This window comes from Prinia subflava, chromosome 2 (genome assembly GCF_021018805.1).
Source record: "Prinia subflava isolate CZ2003 ecotype Zambia chromosome 2, Cam_Psub_1.2, whole genome shotgun sequence".
Lineage (NCBI taxonomy): Eukaryota > Metazoa > Chordata > Aves > Passeriformes > Cisticolidae > Prinia > Prinia subflava.
This window is the reverse complement of record NC_086248.1, coordinates 64310318-64335196: the sequence shown is the minus strand read 5'-3', so window position 1 is coordinate 64335196 and position 24879 is coordinate 64310318.

Below are 24879 nucleotides of genomic sequence, written 5' to 3'. Positions count from 1 at the left end.
CGTTCCCCTTGGAAAACTCTGGTCTGCAGATCTGGATTTGAGTGCAGGTCTCTGAAAGGGTAGCAGACAGCTGCCTAACACAAACACCTGCAGCTTCAGTTACAAATGCTCACAGAGGCAGTGCTTACTAGCCGAACAATACCTTTCACCTGGGGCTAGGAGGACACCCAAATCCCAGCATGCTATGTGAACAGTAATGGGTACTTCCAAAAATTCATTCTGTCTATAAATACTTGGTTGGCAGTGCCCAAAGAAGCCTTTTAAAGCACAAAAAACCTTTTGAAGTTCTCACTGTTTGTTTATCATAACAAACTTATTCATAAATTATATGGAGAAGTACCTGAGTTTACCTTCAGGAGTGGCTGTGAAAGGTATTTCTTTCTGCTTTAAAATGTGGGCATTTTCTATAAAGATGTCATTCCTGTAAGATCTTGGGGAAAAATTATCTGGGAAAAAATGGCTTAGATGCCACCTTGATATCTATCAGGATGGTGCATGGGCCATTCCTTTCAGAAAACCTCAGGAAGCATCTAGATGAACTACAGGGGCAAATTCATGCCAATTTGGATTTGGTTGCTGTAGAGGCCAGAGAGTATTTAGGGGATATCAGGCAGCCCACAGCCGGGCATACCTGTGCCTGCCCCTCCCACAGCCAGTCCTGGTGTACAGTCTCAACAGACTAAGATGTGATTAAGAGTTTACAGAATCAGATTTCAGAACCTCTTTGTGTCCGCATCTCTCTGTAGATATAACCTGAATGTAAGGATTTGGACGCAGGCGTGCACGTAAACATAGACTTCAGATCAGTGAGGCCAATAACACCGGTGTGGCCACTGCTGAGTAAAGCTGTGCAGGAGCTTAACTAGGCAGTAAGGTGAAGTTTGGTTCCAAAGTGTCCCAAAGTCTCCTTTCCTTTCTCGGGCACGGCAGTATCTCCCCGAATCCACTTGGAGTCACTGTAACACAGCGGCCGGGCCGGGCTCCATCGCTGCATCCCCCGAGGGCGCTGCTGCGTCCCGGCCCGAGCTGCTGCTGCGCATCTGACCCTGTTACCTTGCCTTACGTGATGCTCTCCAGTTTGTGAAAGCAGATATTGGCAAAGTGCATTTTCCTGGGTGTTGGAGGAATGGCTATGCCTTAATTTGTTAGAAAAACAAAGCGATTATTTCATTACTGCCTGTGCACTGAGGTACGTGCTCATATGAGGTGCACAGTCCCCTGGAGGGGATGGGGTTGATCATACCATGGTGTTTCTGTAGACATGTGCTTCTGCAGAGCTGGAAGCTTTGGGAGACAAGGAGACGTGACTGAGAAAGAACCGAGCTCTCTTCTCATATGAAGATTGCAAAAATGGACAGAGATTGACAGAGCACAACTACTGAGAAGACCCTTGTCTTCTGGTTGTGAGCTGTACACAGTGAACAGTGTATTTTAGCTAAGAATTTTAGTTTAAAACTCCATCTTTTTTTCCACTACTTGTTATACAGTTAATCTCACAAATGCGGCAAAGGTTACAAGGGATTACAACACAAAGCAGTGTACACTGTACAACAGTCTAAATCGATACAATGTGTTTTTAGCATGCCTTGAACAAGAAAACCTGCTATATAACAAATAAACATTAAATGATTTTCAATGGTTTGGTCGGCAGAGAGGTAAAAAAGCATAATAACTGTAAGGAACAATATTAAAAGTCTATTAAATTATTACATTACAGTTTCAGTCACTAAAAATTACTTGAATGGACATGAATCCATTTCAGTTTTATAAATAAATCTTGTGTGTACTTCTGAAATGGGATGATTTTCCCTGGGCAGGAACAGCACAGTCGTGTTTCTCGTGAAATATTCTACTATCCTCTGTCCCTTCTCCACATTGCCATTTGCAGTCAGATATTTAGACCATGCCAAACTATCAAATGAGACATTTACAGTAGCTCTGCTGCCATAGTTGCTATGTCTGTTTTTGTCTCAAGCATTATAGTTTCAAAGGTATCTTCTGAACAATATCTTAAGCCAATATGCAGACAAATGCATATTGAGTTAGTTTAGCAAAGGATCAAACCAGAATATAGAACTGATTCTGAGCAGATTGTGGTCGCAGGCTGCAATTCTCTGGGCAGTCCCAGAGAGGCTGTGGCAATTGGTATTTAACAGCATTCATCAGAAGGATAAACGTGGCATAAAATGCTGAATAAGAGAGAAGCTACTTCCTTTAGCTATTAATAGCAAGACGTATTTTGAATCTAACTTAAAAAATACACATCAACCCTTGTTATTCTAAATAAAGAATATATTCTCTTTCTGCCTGTGTGATGAAATAATAGTAGTTTAAAAGTCATTTCACTCACCAAAAAACAAAAGGCTATTTAACAATAATCATCACATAATTATATCCTCACATATATTTACCTTTTTTGGATGAATATTACAATATGTTTAGGAATGATTCATTTATTTGAAATTGTTTTCAACATTAAAGTTTTAATGAGTGTCATAACACTGATCTTGTCAGCAGAATATGCTCAAAAGAAACCCAAGGGTTCTATAGTGAATATTTCTGTAAATTTACTTACTTGCCACAGAATAGAACATCAATATTTTGCAGTGTTCTAAGGACAGAACAGCCTGCAGTGTCGTGCAGGAGGATATCAAAATGGAGACTTCCACAGTGTCTGGAGGAATCTGAAATACCTCTTCCATATAACTGTTCAGGAAAAATGCTATGTTTTGCTGCTGGCTGTATAGAATCTCAATCAATCTCCAGTAGATCTGAGTTTTAAGAATGCAAATGGCAATATATAATTATATCATTTTTTCCCTTCAGCTTCTTATTTGACCTGAATGATGCTTTCCATCTGAAGCCTAATTTGTCTCTGCTGAATGACACAATTTCCACTATCTGTATAATTAAAAATGAACAAATGCACACTATAGAGTTTCCACTGTGGCAAATGACATATTTAATTTGGTTTCTTTACCTTCGTTCTGTATGCTCAATCCAGCCCCAGTCTGCATGCAATCCATTTCTATAGCAAATCCTCTTTCTATATATTACACATATAGAGGTGTATATTACATATACAGTATTTGTGACTTTTAGAATTCCATAAAGAGCCTAGAAGCAGAGGAGTTGAAGAATCTGAAATATTCCCAAGAAATACAGGTCCAAGCAAATGCAGACATTTTCAATGTGAGCATTTTCAAAATGAAGATAAACTTTTCAGTAACCTTCCATAAACGGGAAGCCTCTTTTCTAAGAAGTGCTGTTACAGATACTATATTAGCTGAAATTTAGGATTGTATATACTATAAACATGGTCATTTGGCTCTTTTTAGCAAGTGATGACAGCTTAAAATTTTCCAAATGAACTGCACCACGGTATTTTTCAAGGTAATTGTTGCACTAATTTTCTATTTGCTAGATAGAAAGTACTCAGTATTCAATAAAACACAACTTAATGAATTGCTGGATACTTTATGTACATAAAAACTTCCCTTTAACTTCACTAGATCATATGTTCTTTCTGACATGGAAGGTGAGGAGGGAGGGCAGGTATATTTTGCTGCTGATACCTATTGCACCATAAAGGATTTTTCAATGCACAGCCTGGAGTTTAGTAGTTGGCAGTGAAACTGCTTCAAATTCCAGGTAAATATGTTTAACTCATGTTTCTGTGATACTTTCTGGGTTAAACTGCTGACATTAATTTGACCTGAACATTGCTACAGGATTTTAAGGGACATTTGAGATGTTAATAATTATTATAAAGGGAAACCAGTTGCCATTTGCATTCGTAAGTCCTCTCCCCACAGAAACTTTCTGAAGCCTTTAAAACTAAATATGCAACCTGCCTTGAGGCACCTCTGGGGTGATCCCTGAGCTGCTCTGTAGTGTTGGGCTGCTCCCTCCTCTTTGCAAGGAGAAAACCACCTCAGGTGAATCCTTCCTGGAAGCAGAAGGAGGATTAGTTAATTAAGAATTAGGAAGTGTCTCCAAAGGGTAAGGACCCTGTTTTTAGCTTCTCATGGTCATATGAGAATGAAGGAGACTGAAATGCAGCTCAGGGAGCCCCAGGAAAGGGCATCTGGTGGATGCTCTTGGAGACATGACACTGTACAACACATGGCTGCCCTCAAACCCAGTTTGTAAAATGTTGTGGATAAAACTCATTTATATGTGAAATCTCATGGTGCTTCTCAGTATTGAATCACTCAGAAAGAACAGGTTGGGCTGTAGGATTATGTCATGAAAGCCACCCAAACCCATCAAGGTGCAGGGCATTCCCTATTTTGCTAGGAAATGTGCCCTTGTGCTTTGGGCTTTCAATATGGGCATTATTTCACTTGCTTTGGACCAAGAGTCCAGTTTTGCACTGCCAAAAGCCCTTTTCAGAAAGCAGGTTATCCTGTCAAAAGGCAGCTACATCTTCCCAAGACTACTGGAAGGTAAAGATTCAATCTAAGGGTGTGGTCTTGCATTAAATGGAGCCAGGGACAAAAATCCCAGTCATCTCAATAAAACTGGACTAAGCTCACTGAGTGAGGACTTGGAGGTTGATCTCCCAGGGACTGAGTCAGCACCAGAACCTGCAAGTGCCCTGGCAGTGGTGAGAACAGTCCCACTTCCCACCATCTCCCTCATGTTGCACTTTCTCCCAAAAGATGAGTATTTAGATTTGAAAATCTTAACTTTAAAAAATATTTCCTCATAGACTGGGGGCCTTTGTGAAAAAAAACAAATTAAGGAAAATGAGAAAAATGAAAAAATTTAGAATTACCTCTAACAGGCAATATGAAATTTTTAAGTGGTAGGAAAGTATTTATAATTTCCAGATGAAAAGTAACTTGATGGATGTTGGAGTTTTTAGTGTCTGCTTCATTTGCTTTTCAGGGATTTTTTAATTATAATAATGATCTTGATAGTCTTATGAGAAAAGATGACTCCTGCAGAGATTTTGAGTTAAACAAAACCAGGCAAATTAATTTTCTACTCATCTATCTGAAGAAATTGAAGCAGCAATATAGATAGTTTACTTGTGTTAGCTCAAATTGTTTAAAGTGCTTAAAACCCTGGACTTGTTATCCATACACAAAAATATTTAAGGAGTCAACACTGTTATTTCTTTTGCCACGTGACAAAACCAAAACTCATCAGACCAAGGCCCACTCCTGCTAGCTGTGGCATGAGTGTTGCTCCAGCCTCATACACGTTTATATTGGCATGCATTACAAATACTAGGCTGCCATACAGGGTCACAGACTCACATGGTGACCATAAAGCCTGTGTCCCCCTCTGGTCTCTGGCTGCCTTTCCCCTTGGCCTTCTCCAGGCAGCTGCTGCTCCCTCACCCCACAGCCCTCCTTCCCAGCACTGCCAGCCCCTGGGGTGTTATTGCCTCCCTTCCAATCCCTCCCTCTGCCACCATGTGAGCATGGCAAAGCCTCAGCTTCAAAATGAGACAGGATTTTCTTGTCCACAGAGTGGTGAAGAGAAGCTGGAAAAGTTGCTTCCGAAATCCTGCCCACCAAAAAACCTTCCAGATTTTTCATAGGTGTTAAATTAAGCTCAAAATGTTGTTCATTTTTTAAGCATTTAAAAACACTCATTATGGTTTGGTTTGCTTTAATTTGGTTTGTTTTATTTTGTGGTTTGGGGTTTTATTTTTAAACAGTTAGTGCCCAGGGTTCTTCTTCATTATTTCTCTAAGATACTCAGATTGAGTTGTCTCAAACAACTCAAATGTTTGCTAATGAGCTATTGCTGGATTTGCTTGAGATAAGCCCGACAATTTTGTTCACCTCTGCCTGATTCCATGAACTCTTTCGTTGCTTTCTGGTTTTCACCAGTGTGAGAGATGAGACAGATCTTTTCAGGTCTGTGTTTATTCATAAGTAGCTGACGAGCTAGGTCCTGCCTTTTTACCTGTAGTCCCAAAAATGTTTTATGGCATCTAAACTGTAACTTATCATAGATATAAATGAATAGAAATATCTGATATTGTGGGAGGAAGGAGGAGGAAAAAACCCCTAACAGTGAAATCACCAGAGAATGGAGATTAAAAGCTCTGCAGACAACCTTTTTTGTTAGCACTGTGAGCATTGCACTACAGTAACTCACTGACCTCCCTATTTTATATATCTTCCTGTGAGTCTTTGCAGTCAAACCTGGCAGAGACCTGCAGGCAAAGCAGTTGGTTTCAGTCTGGTCTTTTGGGCAGGCTGGGCAAAGGCATCTGCCTGGGAGAGCACCCTTGGGAAATATTTTTTTAATCAGCCTGTAACTGCATAAAGAGAAAGCACATTTCTGATAGTGATAACAAATTGTAGTGCCAACACTAAACTGTGGTAGAACTGATGTCAGCAGCTCTGATGTTGAATGGCACTGAAGACATGGAAAGACAGTTTTCAATACCTCCTCCTTCCTAGTGATCTGAAAAGGTAGCAGAAAGAGCAGAGAGGAACATTAGGATAGATATTTATCCCGCAGGAAAAATCTTTACTTCCCATCAAAATTCTGGAAGCTTGGGCTTTTTTTTGCTTAATACCATTTCAAATATTTTTGCTGCAGAGTGAGTTGAGCACTATTCCCATTTCATTGCCTGGGATAGGAGTTTTTAAGTGTCATGTCCCACACAGCTGTGCACTAAGTCCTCACACGGAGCTGGGAGCAGATCCCATGATGAAGGATGACATCTCCAGATGCAGGGAGAAAGTGAGAGCAAGCTGAGTCATTCCCTGTCTCCTTATCCTCTCTAGTGGTGTCCCTGATTTGGGTTCCTTTCAACCTATTCATGAGCAGATAACTGAGGGAAGGGCATAGGGAAAGTTATTTGCATTCCAACATCACATTTAAAAGCCATAAATTACTGGCAACTATAAACAATTTCCCCGCTAACAGCACAGCTCATAAAAATCTGGGTTTGTGTATTTGTTGCATTCACATGTGTGTGTGTGCATATTCAGACTTGTGGGATTTCTCTCCTAGTATTTATTTTTCTGGACTTTGAATGCAGTGCACGATGGAATGAAGATTTGTGCTTCTTTCTCTCCTTTGATGTGGGTCTGGCTGAAAAGTATGGTTGTTATCACTGTCTTGAGTTAAGTTTCAGCTTTAAACAGGGAGAAAAGGTTGTGAGGACCCAGACTAAAACCTAGACAAATGTCAAGAATGCTTTTGATCCTGTGATATTTACTGTAGCCAGAAGGCTGCACACTTCAAATTGCTGCTGAAGAGGAAGGAGTCTTAGGGAGAAAAAGAAGGAGGAAGGCAAAGTCAGTGTTTGCTATGTGTCCACAATCTGACTACTGAGTGCTTGGGAATGGGGTTTGCAAATGAAGGGAAAGCTGCTCTATTTCTGCCACTGCCCTGCCCCAGCCTAAGGATGTGAATGTGAGAGAGATGAGATGGTTATGATGTGAGATCTGGGTCTCTGCTCTGCAAAATCTGTCAGGTACCTATGATGGCGTCACAGCAATGCAGTGATTCTTCAGCCTGGTGGATTCCTGGTATCCAAGTATACTTTTCAAAGCATTCTCAGGTCCCTGGTTTGGTGCATAGTGGAAAGAATGAAATTCTGCTGCCAAAAATATCAGTCTGTTTAATATGTATTTTATATAACATTCTCTTAGGTAAACGTACAATAGTAAACTGCCAGATTTTTCCCTTGTGGGATTTAATTCCTAGCATTGCTTCTACATGTAATTTCCTCAAGCCAGCACAGTGCCCATTCTTTGTGCTTGGGAGGTATGAAGGTTTTGATTTTCACAATCTGTTTATGCATTAAGGAAGCAAAAAAAAAAAACACATAAAAAAAAGAGAAGAGATAACCAATTGCTGCTGCAATAGACTGAATGTCATCTATGTACATCAAGATGGGACTGCTTTGGCTGAAGTGGCTTGACTGATGATTAGGGAAGAAGAAATGTTGCAGCCCACCATTTCATAACCAGATGCACTACAACACTCTGTCTGTGCTCTAGTGCAGTGCAGGCATTCACAGCAAGAATCGCAGTCTAGAGTTCTTGGCTCAGAAATAGGTGTGGTCTGGGAAAGATTTTCATGTGGTTTCAGATGACTGTGACTCAAACTATCTGTAGAACCACATCAGGACAAGGTTACAGGGCAAGGATGAAATTCTGCTACGAGTTGCACAACTTCCAAGCTGGGCTGGTATTTTCGGTGTTTAAATAAGAAGATGATTTCTGGATCCTGCCAATGTTAGGTCCAGTGTTACAGCTCCTCTGTTCCAGTGGCGGGTCCTGCATGAGAAGACCAAGTGTGTGTCCCAGCTGAAAGGCAAGTTGCTATTGAAAAGCCACCCAGGAGTTGGTGCTGATGAGGGACTGACTGAGAATGAGTGTCCCCACCATGCTTTTGGAGCATTGCAGAGTGAAACTGAGCCCGGGCACAGAGATGGGAAAAACAAAGAGGAACAAAGGGTGAAGGAGACAGGGAGACCATGTGCTTTCAGGAAGGTGCTGGAGAAAAGGGTTTTCTTTGCACTCTAAAGGCAGGGCATCACTCTTCCCTGTGCCCTGTTCCCACTATGGATGAGCAGGAACTGCAAATGTCATCTCACAAGCTGTTTGGAGATGTGGGTTTTTTCCCTGTCTCTTGCCCTCATGGGTCCCAGTAGCAACATTTTTCAGGTCACTTTCCACACTTGTACTGGGCAATTAACCTGGAGTAGGAGGCATGGCAGGATCATGGTTGCCTTTCATAGGGCTGGTTCTGTGTGCTGGAGACCCACCAGCTTCTCCCCAGAGAAGGAGGTATTGGCTGGCTGGGCCATCACCCCGACAAAGGCAGGGCCTTTCTTAACACACGGCTATGCTGAGGCCCAGCTGACTCACTGACAGCTGAAATCAGCTGTCTGGATCAGCTCAGGGCAGTTTCATGGCTAATAGCACTGGCAAAAAAAAAAAACAACAAAAAACAAAAAACAAACAAAAAAAAAAAACCCCAACTCTTTGGTTTTGTGATGGTTTGGGAGAGCAGCATGATGGGGCAGGAGCCATGACAGGACACTGGGCACCTCCAGCTGGATGCTGCAGTTCACAGAGGATTTCCCCTTCATTTCATTCAGCCCTATGGGCTTTTGCTGGAGGAAAGCAGCAAAATGAAAGCCAAGAAAAAGTAAGGCTTTTACTGGGGTGTCTGTCTTTTGCATGGCTGTGTGATTTTTCCTGAGCTCCTCCATTGCTCTGCTGCTGCTCCTCGTATCTACCCACAAGATCAGACTGAGACTCCCGCAGGGGTATCAAGGTCTGATCTCCCACGCTGTGGATTAAAGAGTGCAGTGTTTCGTGCATTGGCAGATAGATGTGCCTACACTGATCTGTGGCTGAAATGAATCGTGGCAAGAAGTGTACGATGCTCTGGTGGCTCCTGTGCTGGGTGGAAGGGACAGGTTTAAAACCTGAAAAATCAGAAGCAGGTCCTGGCCAGCCCCCTGCGGGCACTGAGGGGGAGAGCGCAGGCCCTGCAGATCTCCATGAGAAGCGCCGCTGGCTCGGCAGGGAGAGCGGAGCAGGCTCTGCCTGTGGTTCACATCTCTTTGTCAATGGCATCCAGCCCCTGGCCTTGGGAACTGACTGGCGGCAGTTTGCAAATGTATGTGCTTGGCTGGGAGCCTGCAGTTCCCTTTGTCCCGGCGGCACAGGGGGGCTAATAGGGAAGCCGGAGCGTGTCATCCCTGACTGCCAGAGCCTCCAAGCAGTAACATGACGGGCAACTTTTCAGACAATATCCAACATGAACATTCAAGGCTGAGCCTATTCTTCTTCTAAACACTGGTACTGACTGATTCCACATGCTGTTTTCCAGACTCTGTGGCCGTAACAAGCTCCAGTCCTGCATATGGACTGTCCTCCCAGTGAAAAGTCCCATGAAATTTGAAAAAGTGGAAACTGTTTGGGATAATAAAAGTTGAATCCCTTTGAACATCGTGTATAATGCTGTAGATGTAAAGAAGTAAAGTATTTATAGAGAGTTTCATATAACATACACAAAATTATTCATATTTGCTCCACTCTGCTTTGCACACTCTGGTCCTGGTTCTTAAATGCCATTTGCATGGATGTGTGTGCAATTAAATTGTGCTGTGCTGGATCTTTTCTTAAGATGAAGTAATTACAAGTTAGAGAGTGTTTGAGATAGGAGTGATAATGAAGGAAATACACTCTTCCTTTTCATTCATGGGAAAATCCAAATCAGGTGGCTGTAGGAAAAAATCTTTTGGAGCTTCCACTGACCTTCCAGCTTAAGGTAAGAAATTTTGTTTTTCTGAAAGGCTAATTCTTTTGGGATTTGCTAATGGGCAAACTATGTGCTGGTGGTTTCCATGTCATGAAAGCAAGGAAAGCATGGGAACATCCATAAAGACACGGGTGGGCTGAGGACCTAATGGATGATGTGTATGTAGACTTATGTCTAGTCTTCTGAACACTGGCAGGATGGCCACAGCTGACCTGATCCAGGCCTAGTGATGGTCCTGCTTTGAACATGGGATGGGACAGCATGACCTCCAGGGATCCCTTCCAACCAGCATTCCTCTAGTCCACATATGATGTGCCTACATTTGCAATACGTTGCAATTCCCTTAAACCAGCTACTACTTGTAAATAGCTTGGAAGTCCTGCTGTGTTTGATGCTTTCTCGCTGCTTGTTTCCTTATTACCAAAAGCTAAACATAAAAGCATCCCAAGCAATTTATAACTAAAAGATCTGAGAGACCAGCCTGAATTTCTTCATTGCTTCCCTGGAAGGAAAGCTGCAATCTCATACCCCTGTCTGCAAATGCTGTCAGGTGGCTGTGAAAGACAGACTTTTTCAGTACTGCAGTTACAGCTCGGTTTTCTTCTGCCAGAAATAGAGTAGCAGTGGCATGTGATTTGGAAATCTGGCATACAGGCATCAGCCTGGTTGAAAACAATCAACAGAAGCCATTTCCTCAGTGCAAGTAAATATATTGACATGTGTTGACAATAAACTGATTTTGTGCACTTTTGGAAAAGCAGACAGCAGCTCACATGTTTTAACTGCTTAGTCCCTCTAAAGCAGTATGCAGAAAAATATCTTTCATAGGCTATATTATGCAGTTCATCTTCCACATCTCTGGAGCAGTCGTGATATCCTCTAATTATAAAAATATAATTTTTACAGTCTATTCATGCTGCATTGACCATGACAATAATATGTAAAAAAAGTACACCTAAAGCATATGTTTTAGGGTATGTGATGCAGTTAGGATTGTTAAACAATGATTTTTATCCTGTTACTTTCACATAAAGTATTAGCAAAGGCTTAAAAACCATTTGTTATCTTTGTTGTGTCTTTAATGCATTTGTTCCTTGCTGAATGACTGCATGGTATAAACATTCTTCCGCCATTGTCAATAATCAAGAAATACGGGACTTTGTAATAACTGAGGCCCCAGTCCAGCGAGGCCCTAAATCTCATGTTTAATTATACTGCTCTTGCTCTGAGACAGGCTGGCAGGCAGGCAGGCACCACAGCATGGCACAGAATTCAGCTGGCAGCCCAGGATGGTGGGAAGTGCCCATTGCACCCGGCACTGCCGGCAGCCCTGGCAGGGCAGCTGGGCTGAGCCGCTTGCCCTCAGGAGCCAGACACCCAATCCTGCTCCTGGGACAGCAGCACAGCCTGAACTGCCAGGCAGAGTCACACACCTCTGGAACAGCATAGCCCCCCTGTGAGCACACCCACAGCCCCAGGGGAGAGACCAGCAATGCCCTGGGTTCCTATGATGCCAGTGAGGGGTGAGCAAGGCTGGACACAAAATACCCACCCTTTTCACAGGGGTGTTTTCAGACTGCAACCTGACAGCAACCTGCTGAAGGGGAAGCTGCCTTGTTACAATCACAAGACCACCGGGGGAAAAAAAATCCAGTTTAATACTCATCACTGGTTCTCAAACTGAGTCTGTCTAACCACATGGTCACCTCCATGAAGGATTGTCTGGCTTCCTTGACAATCAAAGATTTAGCGACCTGTCTCACAGATTAAAGAGGCAGACTCTAAGATTAGAGTGGCTTGTGCTTGGATTTTGTGGTAAACATCCAAAAACGTCTGCTGGATCCTACCCAGATCTCTGCTGGAGTTGCAGGGGCACCTGCGGCCCTCCCAGGGGAAGCAGAACTTTGCTGCTCTAATTGCAGGCTTTCCCACCAGCATTCACCTGTCAGCACAAGGTTGTGCCAGCACATCTATATTAAGAGGAAATTGGAACAAGTCCCTAAAATGGCATGTGTCTACTGTAGGGATGCTGTGCCTGCATGCCTTTGGGTTCCCAGCTGGAACCCAAAGCTGGAGGGACCATAACAGTGATTTTTTTGAGGTGATACTTCTGTTCTTTATGGACATAGAATTATTCTTAAAACCAGCCTGGAATAAAGTTTGGTAGAAAGAATCTCGATGTGGGTAAAAAGATCTGCCACGACAATGGAGAGACATCCTGAATCTGAGACACAGGCTTCAAATGCCGCAGGATTTGGCTGCATCCCACATGCTCTGTGAATGTGAACATGTAGTAAACTGATGGGAAGAATTCTAAGGCTGCAACCAAAGTCCCCCAGCTCTGGGTTTGGGCAGTGTTTGAAGATAAAGAGAGCAGACTGGGTATGTAGTCATTATCTGTATTATTATCTATATTATCTGAGACAGAGAGTCCCTCTGCAAACAGGGTGTGATCCTGTCTCAATAATGATCATGGCACTGTTTGCTTAAAAGCAGATTTTCCAGTAAATCCCATTTTCTCCCTCCAGCTCCTAGCAGGGTTCACAACTTTGGATTTGCAAGAGACTTTTTTTTATGATAGCCTGGGAGTTTCTTCCCTCTTCTCTGCTCCAAAGAATGCAAAAATTTCTTCACCAAACAGATTTGTTTGATGCATTTTCACTTCTCTGTTCTAATACTTTCTTTTTAGCATGGGCATTATGAACCTGTCAGTGAAAGTCTCCCTTGCAAAAAGAGGTGATCCTGTGGCAGTCCTGTGCTGCAGCTGTTCCTGTCCAGGCACAGGGCTCCCCACGCAGTGGCTGCTGCACTTGAATGCACTTGCCGAGACAAAGACCCAACGTCAGCCTCCACTTTGGAAGCCAGGGATTTGGTGGCTGCTGTGTCAGAGAGACATGTATTTAAATAAAACAGTACCTTAAACATAAGCTTTTCACTCCTGTATAAGTCTGATGTAATGACAGCTTATAGCACTACTGCAAAGAAGGGGAGCTTAATTCTGCCCTCATCGACACCTTTAGAAGATTTTTTACCTCATCACCTAAATCAGTACTGCCACAGGCAGTCAAATCTGCACCCATCGTAATTGTATTTACTCCTCTAGCTGTTAATATTGCCTGGAGAGATCTGTGAAGGAAACAGACACTGAGTGTGCAGACAGGCTATTTGCTAAAGGCATTAATTTAGTAATTAATGAAGTGTCAATGCAGCTATTTAGCATTACATTTAGGCTTTATTTAACTTTGCGCTTGTGCTTCAGCCACTTGATGTCAAGGATGCTGCTAATGCCGAGCTGCCACCTAAAACTGCAGTGAGCAGTTCTGCAGTGGGTTCTCAGGCTACTCTGCACAGACTACTGCCCTTTGGACACCAAGAACTATTTTTAAAAAGTTGTGCAAATTTTGACCAGTAATATCTTAGGCTCTGTTTCATATATGAGTTAAGATAAATATTTTTCAGCAGAGCTGAGTGGAATATGCCAGCTATTTTTCTTTGTGGATTTTTTTTTCCGCTTTTCTAATTTCTGTCAAAATTTACAGTGTTTTAGGCTTCTCTTGTCATTACAGAACTAAAACAAAAACAGTAAATGCCTGATTTTTCAAAAAAGCAGTTTCAGGTAAACATTTTTACACTAGAAAAAAAACAAATAAGTTGACCAAAAAAGAGAGGAAAATCTAACAGACATTGTTTAACAGTTTGTATTTTCTTCCATTAAAAAAAAAAGAAAAAAAAGTCTGTGCAGTAACTTTATGACTAAGAATCAGTTCTCATTTGAATTACTCTTTGAAAAAGGAAAAATTCAACCAGCTTTCATTTCAAGCTGCCTGAGAACAAGTTGCTCGCAGAAGGGAAAAGAAGAAAAAAAAAGTGCCTTTGAAGCACCAAGCTGAGGGGAATAATGGCACTTCCAGTCATCTCTAAAGGTCTTCCCCAGAGATTATGCTTTAATTTAGGAGAATTTCACAGGGTGTATTCACTCTCATCTCTAAGGCCTCTCCTTAAAACTTCCCAGTTTATCTCATCCAACTGCTCTCTGAAAATCGCAATGTACTCACTGATGGCATCGTTGCATTAGTACAGCCCTGACCTGCCCCGATGTACCAGAGAAGTGCACAGCAGCCTGTTTGAAGACAGGGCTGGGCTGTAGCAAGCAGTTAAAAAATTATGAACCATACACTTTCTGCTCACATTTTAGCAGAAAATAATTGTGGAAATACTTGATTTGCCTGGAGGTATTCAAAGCATTTGTGCATTGTTTTAGCTTATATCTGCCATTAAAATAATCAGCTTAAATGTTGTAAAACTAATTAATTTTTTTTAAACCAAAACCAAACCAAACCAAAACAAACCAAAACAAAACAAACAAAAAAACAAACAAACAAAAAAAAAAAACCTGGAAACATTTAAAATATTTCACTGTGACTCTGCTTTTCTATGGAACTAAGGGACAAAATTCCATCTAAGCTGCATGAACTTGGGCTCAACAGCCTAAGAGCTCAACAGCCATTGCAGTAGAAATCCCAGTATGTTTCCTATGTATTCTTATGACCATGAAGTTTAATATAAATTAGTCTCTGCTACTATTTTCTTAGAGCTCACACTAAGTGTAGAAAAATGACAATAACATTAGACTGATTCAGAATACAGCACAAACCTGTTTTTATAAACAAAAGGGAGAAGAAAAGTCCTGAATTTTTATTTTTTGAAAGCACTTAACTTCCCCAAATCACAGCAGTAGCTGTTTTGTTTCAGTTCCATTGGCAGACACATTTAGCAATACCCACACTCCATCTCAAATGATGCAAACGACTTTCCCGAGCTTTTTGCAAAGTGCATGAAACATTGCGAGTGATGTGGTTTTACTATCAGCATGATTGAATTCTTTTGCAGCACAAGAAAGCAACTAGTTATTTTACCATGCCAGAAGATTGGTAACTATTTATTTACACATTTATTATCTGCTCCACTCTGAGAATAAAGAATGAGCCTGAACTACAAAAGCTGAGCCTGCATGAAGGCCCATCAGTCTCTCCACACTTCTGCTGTCAACCCTATTATGGAGGAAACATTATTCAAACTGCAGGCTCCAAACTCCCAGGTAACTAGAGACAGCAGGAAGCTCTGTTTGATATCAAGTATATTCTTTATCAACCTTTTTGTTGTGATGGGAAGAAATGATCGAACTTTACTTTCATCTTGCTCTGTCCTCACATCACCCAGTAGGTGAATTGCTTTATTGGTGAGCCTTGGCCAAAAGCTCTTTGATATACGCTGCCCTTTGCAGCCATAAATTTTCCATCTTTCAGACAAGGTTTGAGACTTTCCCTGTCCTGCTATTCTGCCCCTAAGTGATTAGATGCTCTTTTCAAAATGAAAGATGAGCTTTCAGGGAGACTCTTGGCCCTCTCCTAGGTACCATAAAATAGCCATAATTTGATTTTCCTAGCACTGATGAAAGTTGTGGGTTTCAGACCAGGGCCCATCATGTGGATGCTGAGCCTCACGCCGGCACAGCTGCAACACGGAGGGACACTGAGCTCCTCCCCTGAGGCATGTCCAAAAGAACCTGGGTGTGCTGAACATGGCCCTGTGCTGAGCACAGTGTCCTCAGGCCAAGCCCTGGCCAGCCCCCCAGCTCCTGCAGTGCCTCTGTCCTATGCCAGCAGCCTGGTTCTCCAACACACTCCCTCAGGCAGAACTGGTCAGAAGCCTAGATAACAACCATGCTGCGTATTTGGTTGCTTTTGGAGTGACATGAGGCAGGGAACTACACCCAGAAAGCAGATGGAGGAGGGTCAGGGGTCTCTGCCATGCAGGACAGAAAGCAACAAGACAAGGCTTCAAGGAGAAGGTCACCTGTCCTGGCACAGAGATTTGCCATGTTGCCTTGAGCAAGTCTCTTAAAAACCTTCATGATCCAGCAACAACCTCCATATCCTCAAAGGTGTGAGCTGGAGCTCTGTGCTTCTGGACACTTCACACTCTGCTCTAATTTACCTTTGGACATGAGAAATATGGCAACCAACTGCTCCCTCTTCTGCTGTCTAGAGGGGCCAACTATGTGGGCGGTGTCAGTACAGGAGCAGCCCCTGCTTGTAGCAGGGTCTGAGTCCCAGAGAGGAGTATTTCCCAGGGACGTCCAGAGGAGAACCAGTGAAAAGCTGATGGCATCCTGCCTTCACAATTAGATGTCTGTGATCTAACAAAGACAGCTGGGGAGCTTTTATTTATTCCTCTCCTAGAAAAGACTAATGAAAACATTTTTTCTGCCTTGCCAAAATATTTCTTTGACAGCTTTTGAATTTTCACTGAAAATGAAAGCATAAAATGTTTCATGAAAACTAAGCATTACAGCCTTTCGGATGACAACAGCTCTAATGTGTGAACATTTCTGCTCAATCAGGAGGCTTGAAAGAAAGCAGAAGGTCAAGCACCAACAGCATTATGCCCCAGACTGTCTGAGAAAAGCTGTCCCAGCCAAGCTGTAGCCTGTCCCCCAAGCTGCCACGTTCTTCCTCTGTGGTTTCACCCTCGCTATGACTCAGATGCCTGGTGGTGGTTGGGCACTGTGGGCAAGTGAGGAAGTCCCAGGTCAGGCTGTGCTCTCCTCTGCTCCAGGGCTGGCTGTGCACCACATGGATCCCTTATAGAGAACCCCAAAATCTGCTCCCAGCTGTGGTACCTGCCAGGCCTCCTTGAGGCTGTAAAGATGATACAGAAATAAATGCGTTCACACATCTTTCAGCAATGACATCAGAGAACTAGGTGATCTGCCTGTCTTTGTGGTGCTGAAGGATCTTCCTGGCATCAGCAATCATGCAACTGATTAACCAGGAACTACCTGGTGGTGGTGAGGATTCTCAGCCTTTGCAGCTGAATACATCCTTAAGCAGTAGAATTCAGTGATCTCAAATGGTATTAATTCAGTGAAATATAAACCCCACATGCTCAGGGAAGGTCAGATATTTGGCTGACTACACTTGAGATGAATACTGTTTTTATAAAGACGGCCAGATTTTTTTCCCTGCACAATTTGCTCAGCTAACACCCTGTCTCTCACAACGTGCCCCTCCAGCCCCTTCTTGCCTCATTTCCCGAGCACTCTTTCAGCTTCCATGAAAATGTGGACCCTGCCCTCTGTCACCGTGAGATGCCAGTGTCCTGTCAAAATTAACCTATTACTTGATTATTTGCTTTTGAATGGGAGATGACTAGGAATGTCATTCAGTGTTTCCAAGCCAGAGTGGCAGAAAGGGTGCTTTCCAGATGAATGGAGATCATTGTGCATGATGTCTGGCATGAGGCAGAGCACATCAGGAACAGTAAACTAATGTCTTTTGCTGTAAGAATAAGGGCCAGCCCCTTTGCTCAGGGCTGTTGCTGGAAACTATCATATTTACAGTTTCTGTTTTTCCTAGAAGATGAGGGTTTGATCTTGGTTTTGGCAATTTGATGTTGAGAATAGTTACAGTTGAGTCTAGTGCTGGTGCTGGTGCTGGAGCAGAACAGGATGGAGGGGACCAGAGTGAGCCCATCGACTGCCTGCTCAAAACCCGGCCTTTTTGGCAAATAAGTGCTGCTCAGAGGATGCTGGCTGTCATCTGGCTGTGCTCAGCCGGGTTGACCCTGGGCATGCTGCGAGGACTGGGGACCAGAAGGCTGCCCAGTGCCAGTGGCAACCGGGCTAAGAGCTCTGGCCAGAGCCATCAAGAATGGAGTGGGTCCTTCAAAAGGGGACCAACCTTCGACCTGCAGTCATCATTTTGGCCATCAGGTCAACAGTTGTTCCACAGAACATCGGCAATTGTCTTTCTCCTTGTGTCAGGAGGCTCTTGAAACATTATACGAGGATAATTAAGTGGTGAATAAGGGTCAGCGTGGACAAATAAATCAAACTGATAGTTTGAACACAGACTGATTGAGCAAAAACAAGGAATTGTGCTATGCCTGTTAGCGCTGCTCTTGATGTTAACTGACTTTGTTAACATTACATCCAAAGGCAGCAAGTGGGAAAGCTTTGTGAGGAATCAAAAGCTGAGCAAAGAGACATGGGCTTTAATTGTTCAGCTTTATTTTTGAAATAAAGACATGCAGTGCATCAATTTAGCTGACTTTAATGGACCACAAAACTGAACCTATTCTTTAAAATGCTAATTGAGTTTGAAGATTCTCGCCTCTTGCAGAAGAGGGATGCAAGAAATGCCAGTGCCACATTCAGATGTGTCGGGAGCTGTCGTACAGTTTCATTCAGAGCAAGTGGGTGAAGCACATACCATTGGGCAAGAAGAATGTGTGCATATAACAGGATAATCTATCCAAAGAAATGATAGCATCCACGCAAATAACATGTCTGTAAATACAGTCTCATAGAGAGGAGTATGTCTTTACATGTACTATAATGCAAAATTATTTGTGGGTCTGTAATTTGCTGTATGGCAAGCATCCAAAGTACCTGAAAACTTTCACTCTCAAATTCACAAAAATAAAGGTCATTAACATATTTTAAGAAGAAAAAAGGGGCAGTCAATACTTAAAACACTTTGTTAAGGGAAACGATATGTCCACAAGTTCATGTGTCTCTAAGGAAAAAATGCGGTTGGACACAGGGATACAGAATTTGCATTTTACTCTGTCGTCTCTAAAAAGAGTGCCGGGTACAAACCATACTAGTTTTGTCTCCCAGGATCAAGGTGATGCATTTAAAGAAGGAAGAGCATCTTTTCATACATCCTAGTAATATTCTTTTAGAAACTACTCAGTGTCTTTCCACACTGCTGTATTTCCTTATCTGGACACCGAGCTATTATTTCACTGAATTATTGATACTGGTAAAAATAAATTCTGAAATTAAAAATAAAGATTGAAAGAACATGCTTTTCTCTTTTATGCAACCTTAATCCTCTCTAAAGCAGAGTTTGCAGCCAACATTAATAATGCCATTATTATGTTCTTTCATACTCATATGGTACTGTGCATGGCACATTGCAAAAGCATAAAATGTATCTGCTCTAAACACTTCACAGTCTAGCTCAGACAAATTTAAAATGTCTAGTGCAATAAAGTTCACAGCCTTCATGTGTTTGCTCTTATTTTTCCACTGCAGATCATTATATAGCATCTTTGCATGTATTTATTTCTGTGCTGCAGAAACTTTCCTTCTGACGGGGTTCCCACAAATTTATTATTGCTGGGTTTTCACGCTGCAAGACGCAGAATTACTTCTTAGGCAGGACACTCTGAATGCTTCAACATAGGGAACTGACACTTCACATCGCAACTGGACTATACAAAGGGAAGTAAGTTATAAGAGATAAATTTAATGATAAGCATGTAAAAAAATTCTATGGGAAATGTATCTGGGCGGCTACATGAATTACGAGGGTTTGCCAAGAAAGGTGTAATGGATTATGGTGGAAGATGAAGGGGAGCTCCCACCATATCCAATCAGCCTTTTACTTAAAGGTCAGGACATTCTGTCTGGGTCCACTTGAGTTTTTGATTCTGCCGTTTCACTATTCAGTGGCACAATGTAACTGTCAGTCTCAACAACGGTTCCTCGAGCCACTGGCTCCACTGCTCACAGGGCAACACACAATATTTCACAGCCACAAAACAATTCACTGTCTGCATAGGCAAACCATATGATTTCCATGGGGAGCAATATTGACACACCCTACTGAGCGCTCTTAAGGGGACTCTTAAAAGAGTTACATCTTAAAAAAAAAAGAAAAAGGGCCCATGGCTCTACTATTCTTCTCTATGACTAAGTTACCAAATAGCATTTTAATGTTCTGTCTCCATGAGACGAAGTTAAATGCAAATAGTGTCTATGCCTTCTGCACCCTTTCTCATTTTACCAGAAGGAGACAGTTTTACTGCTCTGGAAAGTCTTTCTGGACAGTAAGTAGTATTATGATAGATACTAGGAGAAAATGTAGCACATGAATGATAATCTGTTTGGATTTTCCTTAGTGACTATTTACTGTGTTATATTACTCATTTCCAGGTCTAAGATAAATCCAGAGACTGGTAAAAATTCATAGAGACAGAGGACCCTGCTGCTGACACGTGAAGCACTATGATGCTGGGGCTCTGCTCTGCTCCTTGCCTTCTTTGGAGGAAGTTACAGATAGGAAGATTTGTGAGCACTGGGGGGGATTTACTGTGATACAGCAGAAGGATTGCCCTGAAAGTTGAGAGAGAGGAACAAAACATGGAAGTAAAGAGTAGAGGCACAGAGAGAGGAAGAATCACTGCAGAAATCTATGGGCTCAGCTGCTCTTTGGAAACTCTTAAAGCAGACATTGTTTTAAACTCCTGTACCTTGCTTATTACAAGCATGATGTGTTGGTAGGGTGTAGTGCCACCTGTCCCCACCCACCAGCGGACCACTACCTGGACTGGTTTCCTGCCTGACACTCCTGACACTGTCAGATCTTTTTATAAATGAATTTTCTCTCATTGTCCCTGTAGCACTCTCAGCTCTATTCAGATCATGCAGCCAACTGCAAAATGAAAACAGCATCAGACTATTGTCAATGTCTCACTCTGGCCCCTGATTTCTGGGAAAGCAACATCCTGGTGCTGCAGAGAGAGGGGTGAGAGCTGCCTCACCAAGACAGAGGAGCAGAGTGCTGCGTTGCCATGGGGTGAGATCCTGGGCACTGTGCAGGCTGCAGACACATGGCTGCCAAGGCAGTCCAATGGGGCAGGCATGCCTGATGCCAGGTCTGCTACCCGGGGTGGGCCACCACTGCCGTGTCTGTGTGGGCTGCGGTGCTCGCGAGCACTACAGAGACATTTCTCAGAAAAATTGCACTCAGGTGGTAACCCTGACTTGGCAAGCACCTTTCCAAGCTTTGCACAAGGGTGTCTGTGCCAGCATGAGGCACAGCTCAGCAGAGGCTGGCTGTCTTGATGGGAAGTGAGGCTGGAGCCCAGCAATGGCCTGGGCTGCCAGGCCCGTGCTAGCTGAGCCACATTCTCGGTAGCCCTGAGATGGCTCCATCAGGTCGCTTCACTCAGTGCTGGGAAACCACCTTGCCAAAAGGACAGGCGACCTAAATGACCTGGAGCTGCTTTGGCCCCCAGTCCTGGATGGTTTCCCCCTGCCAGCTGCATCCCTGAAAACTTAAATACCAGCCCTACCACCTGGAGCGGGCACGTTGTGCCGCGCAGCTCCGTGAGCGGGGGCAGTCACGGCTCCTCTGAGCATGTACAGCTTTGAAGCAGCGTGGTCTGAGCCTTCAGCAAAGCCCCGACCCGCTTGAGTACCCCCCACCGACAGCACTACACCATCCTATGGCTGAAAAGCTTCCCACTGTTAAAAGGGGGGATGAAACACTGTGGCAGCTGCCAAGAGCCCAAGGGACCCTGATTTGTTTTAAAAATATCATGTTCTGATGCTTCCAAAGGAAAATACTGCAGGGTTGGATTTTCATTTTCTCTTGCTGGTAAATCTCTGTATGGAGTTTTAGGATTTCCTGGGTTTGAGTTGCTTTTCTTTTTTTTTCCTTTTTTTTTTTTTTTTCTTTTTTCTCTTTTTTTTCCTTTTTTTCTTTTTTTTTTTTTTAAACTGTGGAATATTATTATAAAGCAGAATTTTTTTTCTCCTGATGAGCTTCACTTGCATGTCAGCCATCTGTTGCCTGGGCAGTCCCAGCCAGGGCTGGTGACAGCGTGTTATAAAGGTCCCTTCTGGCTTTCAAAGCTCTGAAACCGATGTGGCAGGGTTTTGCTCAGCAGCGAGAGCAGGACAAACATATGGACCAAGTTCCACTGCTGCTTCTTTGGTCATGCTGGACTGCTGATGGCCAGCACACACTGACCTTCCCTGGCATCTCAGTTCAAGCTGTATTATGTGATCATTTTGCTTCAAGCAGCAACTTGATCTATAATGATTGCACCAAAATTGGGACTGCAGACACTACTGCAACAAATATGATTTAATCATCTGCAGGCATTCCTTTTAATGCTCCTCCCACACACAGGGGACACTGAAGTGCACCACAATACCTCCTTTTCTTCACATTGGAAAGGGCTTGGCATAAAGGAAGAGTTCTACACTTATTTTGTATTGTTTTTCAGGTGAGATGTACTCAGTTTTTAAGAAAAAGAAAATGCTCATTTTCCTTTGCAATCTATGAAGGAATGTGAAAGGCTGACTTCACAGTCACCCACAGATTTCCACCAGTACTGCAAAAAAGTCCCTCCAAGCCTCCCACGCTAAAAGCTGTCTTGGATGCACAGAATTCCAGCTCTTCTCCCTGGGCTGTGCTAGTTCTGCACTGTGAATGAAAGTCAAGCAGAAATCTTTCTGTTAAGTAAAATCAAGAGTGTTTACTGTTTAAAAGTGGTGCTTAGTACTTTTATGCTACTGTTAGATGCAGAACATATAATCTGTGGCCAAATATAGCCCATGATTCTTCTCATCCAGCCCACCATCAGCTGGAAGGACCCCTCTGCTGACCACTGCCAGAACAGTGTAAATTAGATTAATCCACAGGCTGCTCTAAATTTAGCTGGGAGCTAAGACTCAGAAAGTCTTGGGGATGAGCAAGAGCATCTGAGATCTGATAGTAGCTCCCTAACACCTGCCCTTTTCCACTGCCTGTAATTCTATCAGAACAAAAAATCTCACTTTACTGTGCAATCACCCAGGATTACAGTGTTTGCTATCAAGCAGTCAAATGCTGCTATTGTCAGAGAAGAGATGAGATTCAATAGGCATTGAGGTCTGAGTCCTTATAAAACATCTTACTGGAATTACAATAAACTTAGAAGAAGTTCCCTGTGCCACTTCTGCAGTGGTAGGGGAAAATAAAAGGATAATAAATAACACAAGAAGCCAAATACATGTGTGTATGCACTGTAGCAAGGGCTAGGTTATTTATGAAAAGAAGACAGCTGTAAATAGACTTGTTTCTTGTCAGGAAGGATATGGTCAAAATATCTCCTACAAGATGGGAAAACTTGCATGTGCAGCAGTCCATGACAGGCACATGTTGTGCTAGACAGCTCCGTGCTGGAACAGTGCTTGCCTGATGGACATCCAATGTTGGGGTGATTTGTGATGCTAACGGCTCTGTCTGCTGCCTTCAAGCCCAGGCAGCGAGAGACAGATAGTGTCTGCAAGTGCTGTAACTTATTTCTTGTCAGCTGGGAGCTGCTCTGCCATGCTGGCTAGCCCTCAGTGGCTCTCCTCCCACTGTGGTGGGTCCCACAGTTTTGCGTGGCAGAGGAGGAAGGTGATCTCTGTAAATCTAGATTAAAATTGCCCGAACAGATCTGAAAGGCTACAGTAACACAGGTACTGTAAGCCTTGCTTCGAACAGCAACTACCTAAGCTTTCTTTGAGTAGTAGGCAGCCATCAGTCCAAAAAGGGCATCAAGCCCTCTGTGTATTTTTGGAGTGAATATTGCACCATGGTCACAGTCCTGAGTCACCTCATAACCTGATGTATTTTTTCACTTGCAGCTACCCTGCAATGCTATAGAACTTTCCTTTCTGGTTCACAAGCAAAGAAACCAGGGCTATGCCTACACTACCAGCTAGACCCAGGGCTGAGTCCCAGGCTGCCCCATTGCTGGGGTCTTTGGAAAAGAGGCTCGGGGTTGTTTTTGTCCCTGAGAGCAGAATTGAGCATGAGGTGCATGTGCCTGTTTTCACAATCATTTTTAAATGCACGTTGACGCTGTATGCTACAGAGCTTTTTCTGTAGGTGTTGGCTAGGGATTTCCTCAGCACACTCGGCCTTCAGTGTCACAGATATGCAGGAATGGTGAAAAAGAATAAGTCAGAAACATGGCAATGCTCTTTTTAAAGCCCTATTCATGTTAGTTCTTGTCACGCTTTCTTCCAGCAAAAAGACAGAAGCAGGCATGCACTGGGCAGTTTATTTCCCCCTTCATGTGCCTGTTCATTAAAACTAGCCAAGCTTTAAAAATTCTCTAAAACTTATGAATGGCAGAGGTAAGAGAAGGGGAAGAGGAAGGGTAGGAAACTCTCTGGAAGAGAAGTATCAGTTCTTCACAGCTTCACATGTTCAGCCTCAGTGGCACACTAAACTCTTTAATTTATACTTCCAAGCCAGGTAAGTGAGGAGCTGCCATGCAGCAGCCTAGTCACTGGGCAGCACTTCAGCTGGTACTGTAACTCCAGTATTGGCTCTGGAAAGGCTGAAATGAGAAATAATATCCTATTTCAAAAAGCGTTTTCTCTCTCACACCTGTATTCCCCACCCCAGAACACTATTAACACCTCTGTGAAAGTAAAATGTGGTGATGAAATATGTTGATCTGGAAAAATTGGAAGATCAGATTTGCATTATCAAATGTATTAATTTGGGGTTTTTTATTTCTATGCTGAATTAGATATATGTTCACTCTGTCCTTTTGATTTAAACATATGATTTTTATATACACTAAGGACACATTAGATCACTCTGAAAGCACAGAGGGGCCTTAATATGAGAGTAAATTATTTTTTATACCCACTTTAAGGTCTATTTATTCAAATTGAGCAAAATCCTAACGCTACTGTGAATGAGTGGGAATTCTGCCATTGATTTCAGAGTCTCCAGGATTTTGCCCAAGCGCAGTATAAAATGATTTATAGAG